The sequence below is a fragment of the Lactuca saligna genome, chromosome 8 (genome assembly GCF_052625555.1).
Source record: "Lactuca saligna cultivar CGN05327 chromosome 8, ASM5262555v1, whole genome shotgun sequence".
NCBI lineage: Eukaryota > Viridiplantae > Streptophyta > Magnoliopsida > Asterales > Asteraceae > Lactuca > Lactuca saligna.
Window position 1 is genome coordinate 59807011 of NC_136424.1, and position 12896 is coordinate 59819906.

The 12896-nt window shown below is 33.0% G+C and overlaps 1 long non-coding RNA gene across 4 annotated transcripts; it reads right to left on the minus strand.

The window, feature by feature from the left end:
* Window positions 1-987: 987 nt before the first annotated feature.
* Window positions 988-10214, minus strand: LOC145008088 (uncharacterized). 4 transcript variants are annotated; one of them, XR_013663258.1, is made up of 4 exons: window positions 10049-10214; window positions 9886-9980; window positions 7430-8587; window positions 988-1264 (listed from the first exon to the last, which is right to left on the minus strand). It is a non-coding gene; the product is annotated as an uncharacterized LOC145008088 (long non-coding RNA). The 4 variants fall into 4 exon arrangements; XR_013663259.1 differs by lacking the exon at window positions 988-1264 and adding an exon at window positions 6042-6403; XR_013663261.1 differs by lacking the exon at window positions 988-1264 and having other exon boundaries at window positions 7063-7541; window positions 7621-8587.
* Window positions 10215-12896: the final 2682 nt, after the last annotated feature.

The window sequence follows — 12896 nt, forward strand, 5'->3', positions numbered from 1 at the left end:
CCCTGAATTTCATGATACGTTGAATAAATCGTGTTATCTCATACTCTAGAATCAATAGTAGCATTTCCATGTCCAAAACAAACAAAAACAATTCAAAATACATTTAAATAAGGCATAGCCTAGAAAATAAATAATATAACAATTAACATAAATGAATTATGCCTATAAGAACAAACCGAAGATGAAAGCACATAAAACTATCGTTATGATGACTTTCAGATCATAAACTCTAGTTGACTAAATTGGGGTTACATGGAATTGAAGAAATGCAACCTGATATGAAATATACCCTCATTTTTTAGGTCATTTGACTTTAGAGTAATACTTTGAAAAATCATCTTGAATTGTTATAAAAAATGCCACAAATTTTACCTGAAAAGAATGTGTTAAAAACAATTGAGCTACTTATATATTAATTTTCTTTATAATACTTTTTGTATTGTTCCCATTTGAAAAACACTTCAAAATCCACCAAATAATATGATTAAACTTCAATATATCACCTTTAACGTTGAATTATTTGTAGAATCATTATGCCTCTTAGTGCGAACAGATTTAAAAATCAAATTATAACACTATCTGAAACAAATAATATGATTAAACTTCAATATATTTAATACATTATTAGAATATGCTCAATTACCTTGGGAATGTACTTTTGGAAATATTGAACAATCATATCCAACTTTAGGTTAGGTTTATCCAACGCCTAATAAAAAATTAAACAATAAATATGACCCACAAAATAAAATTGTTAAATAATGAAAAGAAATAGAGCCTTATCATTTTAATAGATACCTAAAAGAAAGGGAAGAAATTATTTTTATCATAATTAAGTTCATCCATGATAATCTCCATCGCAGGGGTTCTGCATCAAAATATAGATTAACTTATTTTTTGGATACATTCATTTAAAGAATAATAAAAATATGACTTTAAAATTTTGTTAAAACATAAAAGCATTTTAGTGGAAAATATATACATGAAAAAATACCTTACACTAATCCAACCCTCCATATCTTCTAACTTCTTAGATTAATCCAACTCAATGATCTATTTTAGTGTAACATCCCACAAATACAATCTAAAAACTTCGTTTTAATTTAATAATAAAACCAATCATCGAACATCATATAAAAATCATAAACAGTGTATCTCAAAATATCGTAACAATTGTCAAAATATCAGAGTATAAACATCCCAGGCTAAACAGATGGTGTGTGCACTACAATCTTCCTGAGCTCCTCTTTTGAAAACTGAGTACCTGAAACCCAAAACTGAAAACTGTAAGCACGAAGCTTAATGAGTTCCCCCAAAATACCACATACCATAAAATAATATACAAAGCGAATACTGGGCTTTGCCCACTGCATCGGACCGAAGTCCGGACTACCTAGGGCCTTGCCCACTGCATCAGAGCGAAGTCCGGAATACTAGGGCCTTGCCTGCTGCATCGGACCGAAGTCCGGACTAACTAGGGCCTCACCCACTGCATCGGACCGAAATCCGGAATAAACTGAACATAACATAAACACATATACATGCATGAATCACAAAGACATCAAGCATACAAACTACTTCTCGGGACTACCCTGGCATCAGACCCAAGTCCGGAACTACTATCATCTAAACGGGTCGGCATTGTGGCCGTAGACCCGCTCCTACTAGAAGGAAACTCACCTCGCACTGCTGAAAACTCACTAAACACTTCTGACTGCTAGCCGACAATTTCTGAACCGCTGACCCTTCGGCTTCCCGAACTATCAATATCCAAAATAACATTTAGACGACATTATTCCCAAAAGTCAACCCAGGTCAACTTGGTAAAAGTCAACGCTCCAAGTTGACTTCAACTCGCCGAGTTGGCCTATCAACTCGTCGAGTCCCACATTCCTCACAAACTCTGAACTTCGCTCCTACTCGTCGAGTTCTCCTCGAACTCGTCAAGTGCACCTTCAACACATCGGGACCCTCCTTCATCTGACTTGCCGAGTTCTCCTTTGAACTCGCCAAGTCCACCTTCATAAACTAAGGAGATTGCTTTGGACTCGCCGAGTTCCTCATCGAACTCGTCGAGTTCGATGATCTTCATACCAACTATAGACCCGAACTGGCTGAGTCCCTAACCACTCAACTCATACCCTTTAACAGAAGGGTTTTGGGGCAAGAAAACGGTCTGACTCATTGAGTCCCGCTAGTGACTCGCGGAGTCCCTCTATGTCTTAATCTATTCAGGCGATTTCTGAGGACCTCGAAGCATCCAACATATAGATCTGGACCCAACCATCTCCTAACCATGTAAAGCTACCACCTTTTTCCTCCATTCATGGCATTTTGAGCTAAAAAGGCCAAAAGAACACTTCACATGCTTGCATGGGGATTCCTATGGCATAAAGCTTGCACCTTTATGCCATAACGTCCCTTAATAGTGCTAGATCTGAAAACACAAGCTCTTGGGACGTCCATTCCTCTCATGCTAGGGTTCTTGGACTAAAAACCCCCCAAAATGAAAAAAAGAGAGATCTACATGCATAATGATCAAGGTGGAAATTTTCTTACCAGAGAATAGAGGAGAATGTAAGAGGTTTCTGGATCTACTAGTCTCTTCTTGTATCCCCAAGGATTCACCTTCTTCTTCAAGCTTCACAACACTCAATAATGCTCACAAAGGCTCACAAACTCATGGGAGGCACTAGGGTTTCATTCTGAACTTGAGAAAGTATCAAGGAGGCTGATGAAGGGTTATAATGTAACATCCCGATATTCAGGTATAATCATTTAACCCTTATTCCTTTTCAAGTTGTCAAGATTAATCCCTAAAGGAAAATTTTAGCCATTGAGTACACTGGGCATACTGAAGAGTATGATGCACGTACTCATGTGCTTAGTTTCAACGCGGACTCGCCTAGGTACGTTGGGCGTACCCAGGGTTACGCTGGGCGTAGCGGGCCCAGATGCAAACCCTAATTGTGACTTGAGCCCTATATAAAGAAAGCTAAGGCCTTATCCTTAACCACCATTTGAGAGAGTGAAACCCTAAGAGAGAGCCAACCTTCGTCCTAAGCATGTGTGTGTGTGTGTTTTTGAGCTTGAAGTTCCTTTTTGTGTTGTGAAGAAGAAAAGAGGACCTTTGTGGAGGCTAGTCTTGGAGTGCAACCTTTAGATCTGGGCTTTTCAGAGGAGAGGACATCACTTGGAGGTAAAAAGCTCAGAACTTTCCTCTTCATTTTGGATTTTGTGTTTTATGGGCCATTTTTATGGTTTAAGTCCTAAAGGTGAAGACTTTATGATCAAAGGGACTCCATGGACCTAGATTTGTCCCATTTCATTGTTATATGTGTTCTAGATCCATAAAAATCCAATCATGGTCGTCATTATGGAGTAATGCATAAGTTATGGTCTAAATATATAAGAGGGATAAGAAGTGGAAGGAGTTATAACCTTTTTAGCCATGCATAGGCTTAAAGGTTTCGACTTTATTGCTTAAGTGGCATTAGAAAGCTTAGATCTAGAGTTTGAGCTTAGGTCTTAATGGATTCAGACCGAAAATGAAGGAAATGTGAAATTGGGACTTACGCTGGGCGTAATCCCAGTACGCCCCGCGTAGAGGGTCGAGTCCCTCGATTCTGTTTAGCCAGGGTACGCCCAATGTACATGAGTTGGTACGCCCCGCGTACTGCCTGATGTTGACTTTTGTTGACTTTTAGGGTTTTAGTAAACATTTGGACTTTTGGGTCAGGGAGGGGTAAAATGGTCTCTTACCCTTCTGTGGAATATTATGAAGGGATTTAATCTAGCCTTTGAGAGCCATTATTTATTTGAAGATATTGTTATGTGATTAGGCGGGGGCTAGATCAGGATATATGTGTGCGAGATTATCAGAGATATCCGCGGTGAGTCTTATCACTATACTTTACCTAGGGTGGTAATTAGAGTTATGTGATAAGAGTATCTTGTATGCTTTTGTATGATGTGATTTCTATGTGATTTGTGCTATGTATGATTCAGAGTTCACAGAGTTAGGATCAAAAGGTCCACAGAGTTTGGACCAGAGGGTCAACGGAGTTATGGGACTGGAGGGTCCTAGTGAGACACAGTGACCAGAGGGTCATACAAACCTATAGCCTTGAGTTGCTAATATGTGTTGTATGTGGTATTTTGGGGAACTCACTAAGCATTTATGCTTATAGTGTTATGTGTTATGTGTTTCAGATACTAGTGAGGATCGCGGGAAGGCGTCGACATGATCCGTACACACTCATGGAGTTTATGGTTTGAGATTCTGGGATATGTTTTGTTATGATAATTTTGGATACATTACGTTTTGATATTATCTTATGAATGAATGTATGTTGTAAAAAAAATGAAAAATTGTTTCGAAAATTCTCGTTGTTACATATAATGTTCTTTAAATAGGGCACAAGACCCGCATTTAGGGTTTTCCCTAAACCTGGTCAACTCGTCGAGTCGGTGCTCTGACTCGTCAAGTAGGTCACTTAACTCGCGACCCTATCCACGCTCCTACTCGTCGAGTCACCCCATCTACTCGACGAGTCACTTCCTTAATTTGAGGTTTTCTTTCCTTTCTAGGCTTCCTGAATTCACGGTGTTACATTTAGTGTGTTGTACCTGTTTATATATAGCACTTGTCCCAGATTGATCTTGACCAACTAACGGTATTTTAGTTAGTGGTATTATATAAATGTTGGCTATTTTGTCCTTGGGTGATATAAAAGATTTGGGTGGAATAGGAAAAGACAAGATAACAAACACCATCTTGATTCCTAGATGAAATCCAATTTGTCCTAATCAGCATTTGACATGAAAAAAGTATAAAGATCAAATTTATATAAACTACAAACCTTTTCCCACAGTTCCCCCTCTACATATTTTTGTCCCTTTACAAGAACGCATCTATCATAACCTACTAAAAATAAGTGCAATATTTGTAACCCATATTCACTAACTAAATATTTTCTAGAAAGTTACGAATTGACTAAAGAATAAGAAATGCTGACCAAATTTTTATGGAAACTGACCTTTAAGATTATGAGCTCCTATTTAGTGCTCACCCGATTGTTTATATTTACTATTGCATTTCCTTCGCTATCATTTTCCATGATTGGACCACCAAGATACAACCTAGGAGTAATAATATGGCTAGGCTTATCCCCTCATTTTCATCATTTTACCAAAATTTATTGTTATACAAAATAAAAAACAAAATATATTCAATTATGTAGAAAGAGCAAATATTTGATTTTCAAATAGAAAAAAGAAAGTATTAAAGACTTACCTTTCCCCGAGAGCTGGAGAAACTATCATAGTAATAGCTTTCTGGTCTAAGTCTTTGTGGTGGGAAGGGGCAGGATTGTAATTCACCAACTTCTTCCAAAGAAAGAGGTATGTCATTAACGATAACAGTCCAATACAGGAGTTGGTTTATTTGACAAGCTTCTTCAAAACCCATTACTTGTTTACTTGAAAATATGTGAGCAATTGCTTAAGGATCTATGAACATTTCCAAAGGCCCTCGATTAGACTCATCAATCGGATACCCAATAGGCCAATACAAGAAATGCACTTTCTACCTTCTGGAATTGACCACATTACTCTCAGCACACATATACTATAATATGTACTAATTCACATTATACATGTACTGCAAATCTTATGATCTTATATTTTTCTCAAATTGATTTGATTCGTCATTTCACTTTTCTAATTGATCATCAACTTTTAACTTTAAAGGTGATTTATCATGTTCAATTTCTAAATCATGAATAGGTGATGAATCAGATAAGATGGAGGAAGAGTAGGATGCAAAGGTAATAAATTTTTTCTCTTAACCAAATTGAATAAATTCATCATTGATAATTCATGAACAGATGATGAATTAGATAAGTTTGTGGTTTCATGCTCTGATTTCAAGTCCTAGTCCTTAAATGACTGGTTTGACTTATGTAAATATCCCATATCATGCTACTCATAAAATAAAATCACATTCATGACTAGTGAATAGTGATACACAAACTAAAAAATGATCAATGTAACAACAGTTTGATTTCACTTTACTTTTTTCGTTCTTTCTATAATTATACATATAAAATCTTTGGAAACTCATAATGTATAAATGAAAAAAAAAAAAAAAAAAAAAAAAAAAAAAAAAAAGCAAACATGAAAGCAGAGAGGCTAACTATAGACATAAACTCCCAAAGTTAGGTTTCTTTTGCATGTCCCCCTCTTTTACTAATTTACTACACGAAAGGGGGAATTCAATCATACATATATACACATAAATCTGCATAATTCATGACTAAATAATAAGTTGAGTCAAATTTGATAACACGATGATCTTGTTTGATATTGTTTCCCATACGAAGTAGATAGTCATTAAAGGAACCTGTGGACATCCAAAAGGGCTACAAGAAATGATTAAGGACTATAAATCAAGCTAGTGAGCCTTTTAATTGTACTCATAATAATGAGCTCTAATCTCCTAAACTAATTTTAATTCCGATTTTGTATGATCGAATTCTAATTTCACATCCAAACAACTTAACAATATTCAGTTATGCTTATACCATATTCAATTAGCATAATTAATTAAATCCAGGAAGAATAGGAACATAAATTAAGAGATGTTGATGAAAAAATAACTCGAGGAACAAAAATATTACAACTAATCGAGGCATCAAATACATGTAAGGTAAGAGATATCGACGTGGATTGATGATGCAACAGTGGCGGCGACGACAATAGCATGAACCGAAGACGACGTGGAGCGACAACGGGATGATGGTTCGGTGTCGACGAAGACAGGGGGTGGTGATGGTGCGTCCATATCAACGTTAGTGGGAGTAGGAGTGGGTTTCAGATATGGTCATATCACGTTTCTTAGGTTGGATATTAGAGGAAAACTTAACATATTGAACACAATTGAAGTTAAGTAAAACTATTTGGTAAAAATTTAGGAGATATTTATGTAATATTTCTAATAGATTAGATTTTTTAATGGCATATTAAATCATTATACCACTAATAACTTTGAATATAAGTGACATAAAATATTAAGTTCCCTTAAACACATTGATTTTTTTTAATGGCATATAAAATGTGCCACTAAAAATGTGGTATAGTGACACATCAAAAATATGTCATTAAAAATGTGTGCCACTATATGTCATTTTATTTGTAGTGACACCACATGTATATGTCCATTTCTCTACAAAAACAGGTACATAGCCAAGACTAAAGGCTTAATTGACAACACATATATACAGCTTCATTAGTTGTTGTCATTCATTTCAAGTAATCAAGCTTCATGTAGCAAGCAATTTAGGGATAAGTTTTGGTCGTTCAAACTTAAACATAGTCAATGTACATGTCTAAAAGTAACATTAATTAATGTTGGATATATGTAAAGTACCTTTATGTTGTATGGATTGCCTGGGAGCAGCTTCAACAACAACGACCTTATCTCTTGGATTGAAAGGTGTCTATGAAATGTGAGGGTTATTTATATGCGCGTTTCAACATACCTACTGAGAACAAAAACAATTGATGTCAAGGGTGAAAGAGGTTTGATTGGGTCCAGAGGGAAGAGAATCCAACATTTACCGTATTGGATTCCATGAAAGATGAGTAGACATGAATCGATCATGGACGTCTGCTGAGTTGTGTACAACGACAAATTTGTTTTCTAAGCTGTGAAATATTGGGTGGGGTGTAAGATTTAGGTTGGAATCTCAACCTTGAAAGTGTAAAACGGAGACAGGGGAGGTATCATCTCTAGAGTGGAAATAGGAGAACAAAGAAAAGAAGAGGCGGAAATATTTCGTAGAATCAGGGTTTTTTTTTTTTTTTTTTTTTTTTTTTATACCTTTTCTAATTTGATAAAATAAGTCAAGAGGGTAAGACCATGAGTAATACTCTCGTAATACTCCTCCCCAACAAGGGTTGTGAGGAGCTTCTAGATTAGCCACCACAAGCCACGAACCAACTTAATTCAATTGTGAAAAGTTTGAGCCGAGGAAGTCGGAAGAGACCAAAATTCAATTGTGAAAAGTTATTTTCTTCAAGATCGAGTACTTGCAAGTTGGGTAAGTCCCAAATATCAGCACATATGATGTCTCCATCTTCCAAACTGCACAGACTGAGATCCAGCTTTCTCAAGCATCCACTAAAAAAACATACCCCTAAACAGGGTGCAACGTTCATGTTTTGAGGTAGAATATTTCATCCTGAGAGTGTAAGAGTCTTGAGTTTCTTTGACCTTTTAATGGGTGGAACCATATCAAGAGTGGAACAACTTTCTATTGCTACATAAATAAGCTTTTCCAAATGTCCAAATGATGGATGAATCTCCTTTAAAGACAGAGCTTCATAAACCATGAATATTTTAAGGTTCGGAAGCCTCTCAAAATCTGGTGTCTTCATCAGGTTCTGCAGGTTCGTCAGTTTGATCATTCTCAAGGGTTTTCCCTACAACCCGTAGGTAATATGTAGTTATTCCGTAGTTCATTTCACTTTGCTTTTCATCCATGGCTTGTTGCATGTTTGACACTTGTTGTTGCAACTCATTTACCTAAATATAGCAAGACAAACACATGCACTTAGTAAATGTAATTCAACTTTAAACCATGATAACAATGTACTTTACTTTTAATTCAATATAAAAACACACTGATCATAATAACAATGTACATTGTTTTTAATATCCATAATAATAACTTTTAATATGCATAATAATAACATACTATATTTTTATCCATTATACCATTGTACTTTACATTTCCAATCCATAATATCAATGTACTTAAATTATTATCAATAACAACAATTTAGTTTATCAAATATCAATAATAACAACATAGTATCATTTTCAACCATAATAACAATGCACTTTACCTAATATTAATAATGACAACATATTATAACCACCACGACTTAATTATATATTTCTTTAATTTTTTGTTCTTATATTTCTTCATTTATTTATATATGTAAGAACAGATTGAGATCAAGGAATTGGTTTGAGTAATAAGGCTGTTAAAAAAATCAGCATTTATATCTGGAGATGGACAGATGTATGTGACCTGCTCACAATTGTCTAGCAAAGCAATCCGTTTGATATTGTTTAAAAGCATACTTCAACACTTCAAATTTACAATATAAAGTATATACTAATACACATCTATTAGAAAGGGCTAGAGCATCAAGGGTAAAGTCATCCAAATAGGCAAAATTTCAAAGTTAATTTACAAGAGCGACACATTTTCAAAGCCAAACAACCAAAACTAAGGCAAACATTACCAAATCCAGAAAAGAAAAACACATGTTCAAAGCAAAACATCAAGGGTAAAATCATCCAAATAGGCAAAATTTCAACGATTGCATTTGGGTAAAATTCCAAATCCAGAAAAAGTAACACCGGATGGGAAAGAATGACATCTAGATAAGCTAAGTAGCAAATTGAGAACATGAAAATTTCCATCCCAAATAGGTAAATACTTCCATTACAGATATTGATGAGTTCTAAATCAAGAAGAAGAGAAATATGGACAGGGTTACAGAATTCAGAAGAGGAAAGAGTATCTAATTTGGAGCTTAACTTGAGCTCTGCAAATGGACAAGTTACAGGTATTGCTGCAAATGGACAAGTTACAGGTATTGCTGCAGACTGATGATTCAAGTTCTCTGGGTCTAAATATGTGAAATCTACTACAATGGACAAGTTACAAGTATGGAAAGCATAACTGACAAAGACAATTGAAATCACAGAAACTGAAATTGATTCTCCAGGGGCAAAATTTGTGAAATGTGAGCAAATTGAAAAATCGGAGTCTTGTAAAAGTGTGAGCAAACTAAAATCGAAATACATACCTGCAGGTCTCGACGATGGGAGTGTGGGGCAGCGACGGTGGTGGTTTGGGACAGTGCCGGTGGTGGAGTGCGACAGCGACGGCTGGAGGGCAAACCTGCAACTATTTTGTCAATGTGGGTCGCCAATCGGTTGTCTGGAAATCGCAAAAGTGAAATTGGTTACCTGAAATTGTCGACGATGTAGGTATTGGTCGGGAATCGTCACCGGGAGTGTTGCAACAAGGTCGGAAATCGCCGGTGTTAGGCGTAGTGTTTTGTTTGAGCAAGTAATGGATGACTCCACGATTAACGATTAGAGTAGCGGGAAATTGTATTTTGGGAAGCGTAAGAATTGCGTAGGTAAAAGGATGCGTAGGATTTGTGTAGGCATCTCTAATTATTTAGCTAATTTGCAAATACTTGATAATAACAAAAAGAAATCGGTGTCTAATTTATGCGTAACAAGTTAATATAACAAATATTAATTCCTTGAATGAGTAATTGAATATAATCTGGTCAATACAATATTTAAATTTATTAAACTTTAAAAATCATTTTGAGTTCTCCCAAAATAAAAGTTGAATTTTCTTTTAAAATGAATTTTACTCTACTTTACAAACATATAAGTTGGTGAAAATAAAGCAATCAAAATATAATAATATTGTGAAAAAAAATTAAACGGAAAAAACAATAATAGCTTTTATTTATATTATATATATAAAAAATAAGAATAAAGTTGTAAATAATTAATGAGTTTTAACGATGCATACATTTGTATATATGTTTATGTTATATATAAGTTGGTGAGAACAAAGCATTCAAAGTATAACGATTTTGTGAAAAAAAAAAAACTAAATAAATTATATTTTCCCTTAAAAAATAGAAAAAAAAAAACTGTTGGTAATCCGTAGGTAAATACCTACAGATTACCTACGGATAAAGGCTATCCATAGGTATTTACTTACGGAGTACCAATGATTTTTTTGTATTTTCTATTTTTCAATAGTCAAATGTCATTTTTTTCATTTTATTTTTTTCACAACATAATTATACTTTGATTGTTTTTTTTACAAAGTTATACATCATATAAACGTATTTACACTAATGTGCATCATTAGAACCCATTATTATATATGATACAAAAACTATTTATGTTTGTTCTTAACCGTAATTAACCTCATTAAATAAATCCGTGATATACTCAACATAATACATGCATATGGTTTGTATCTAAATATGTGTACTTATTTGTATTTGTGTATAGAAAATAACTTTTATTTATATTATATATATAAGAAAAGAATAATAAAGTTGTAAATGAGTAATGGGTTCTAGCGATTCATACATTTGTATATATGTTTATGTTATATATAAGTTGGTGAGAAAAAAGTATTCAAAGTAAAATGATGTTGTGAAAAAAAAATAAAACCAAAAAAATTATATTTTCCCTTAAAAAATAGAAAAAAAAAACTATTGGTAATCCGTAAGTAAAATACCTACGGATAAAGGCTATCCGTAGGTATTTACGTACGGAGTACCAACGATTTTTTTTGTATTTTCTATTTTTCAATGGTCAAATGTTGTTTTTTTTTCGTTTTATTTTTTTCACAACATAATTATACTTTGATTGCTTTTTTTTCCAAAGTTATACATCATATAAACGTATTTACACTAATGTGCGTCATTAGAACTCATTACTATATATGATACAAAAAACTATTTATGTTTGTTCTTGTACTGTAATTAACCTCATTAAACAAATCTGTGATATACTCAACATAATACATACATATGTTTGTATCTAAATATGTGTACTTATTTGTATTTGTGTATAGAAAATAACTTTTGCTTATATTATATTATATAATATATATATATATATATATATATATATATATATATATATATATATATATATAAAGAATAATAAAGTTGGTAATGGGTTCTAACGATGCATACATTTGTATATATGTTTATGTTATATATAATTTTGTGAGAACAAAGCATTCAAAGTATAATGATGTTGAGAAAAAAAAAACAAAACTAAATAAATTATATTTTCGCTTAAAAAATATTAAAAAAAAAAAAAAATTGTAGGTAATCCGTAGGTAAATACCTACGAATTACATACGGATAGAGGCTATCCGTAGGTATTTACCTACAGAGTACCAACGATTTTTTTTTTTTGTATTTTCTATTTTTTAATGATCAAATGTCGTTTTTTTCTTTTATTTTTTTCACAACATAATTATACTTTGATTGTTTTTTTTACAAAGTTATACATCATATAAACGTATTTACACTAATGTGCGTCATTAGAACTCATTACTATATATGATACAAAAAACTATTTATGTTTGTTGTTGAACCGTAATTAACCTCATGAAACAAATCCGTGATATACTCAACATACTACATACATATGGTTTGTATCTAAATATGTATACTTATTTGTATTTGTGTATAGAAAATAACTTTTATATATATATATATATATATATATATATATATATATATATATATATATATATATATATATATATATATATATATATATATATATAAAGAATAATAAAGTTGTAAATGAATAATGGGTTCTAACGATGCATACATTTGTATATATGTTTATGTTATATATAAGTCGGTGAGAACAAAGCATTCAAAGTATCATGATGTTGTGAAAAAAATAAAACTAAAAAAATTATATTTTCCCTTAAAAAATAGAAAAAAAAAAAAAAAAAAAAAAAAAAAAAAAAAAAAACTGTAGGTAATCCATAGGTATTTACCTACGGAGTACGAATGATTTTTTTTTGTATTTTCTATTTTTCAATGGTTAAATGTCGTTTTTTTCGTTTTATTTTTTTCACAACATAATTATACTTTGATTGTTTTTTTTTTCACAAAGTTATACATCATATAAACGTACATAAAACCATATATATATGCATAGATACACATACATACATACACATACTCAAATACACACATACAAATACATATATACACACATACACACACACACACACATATAT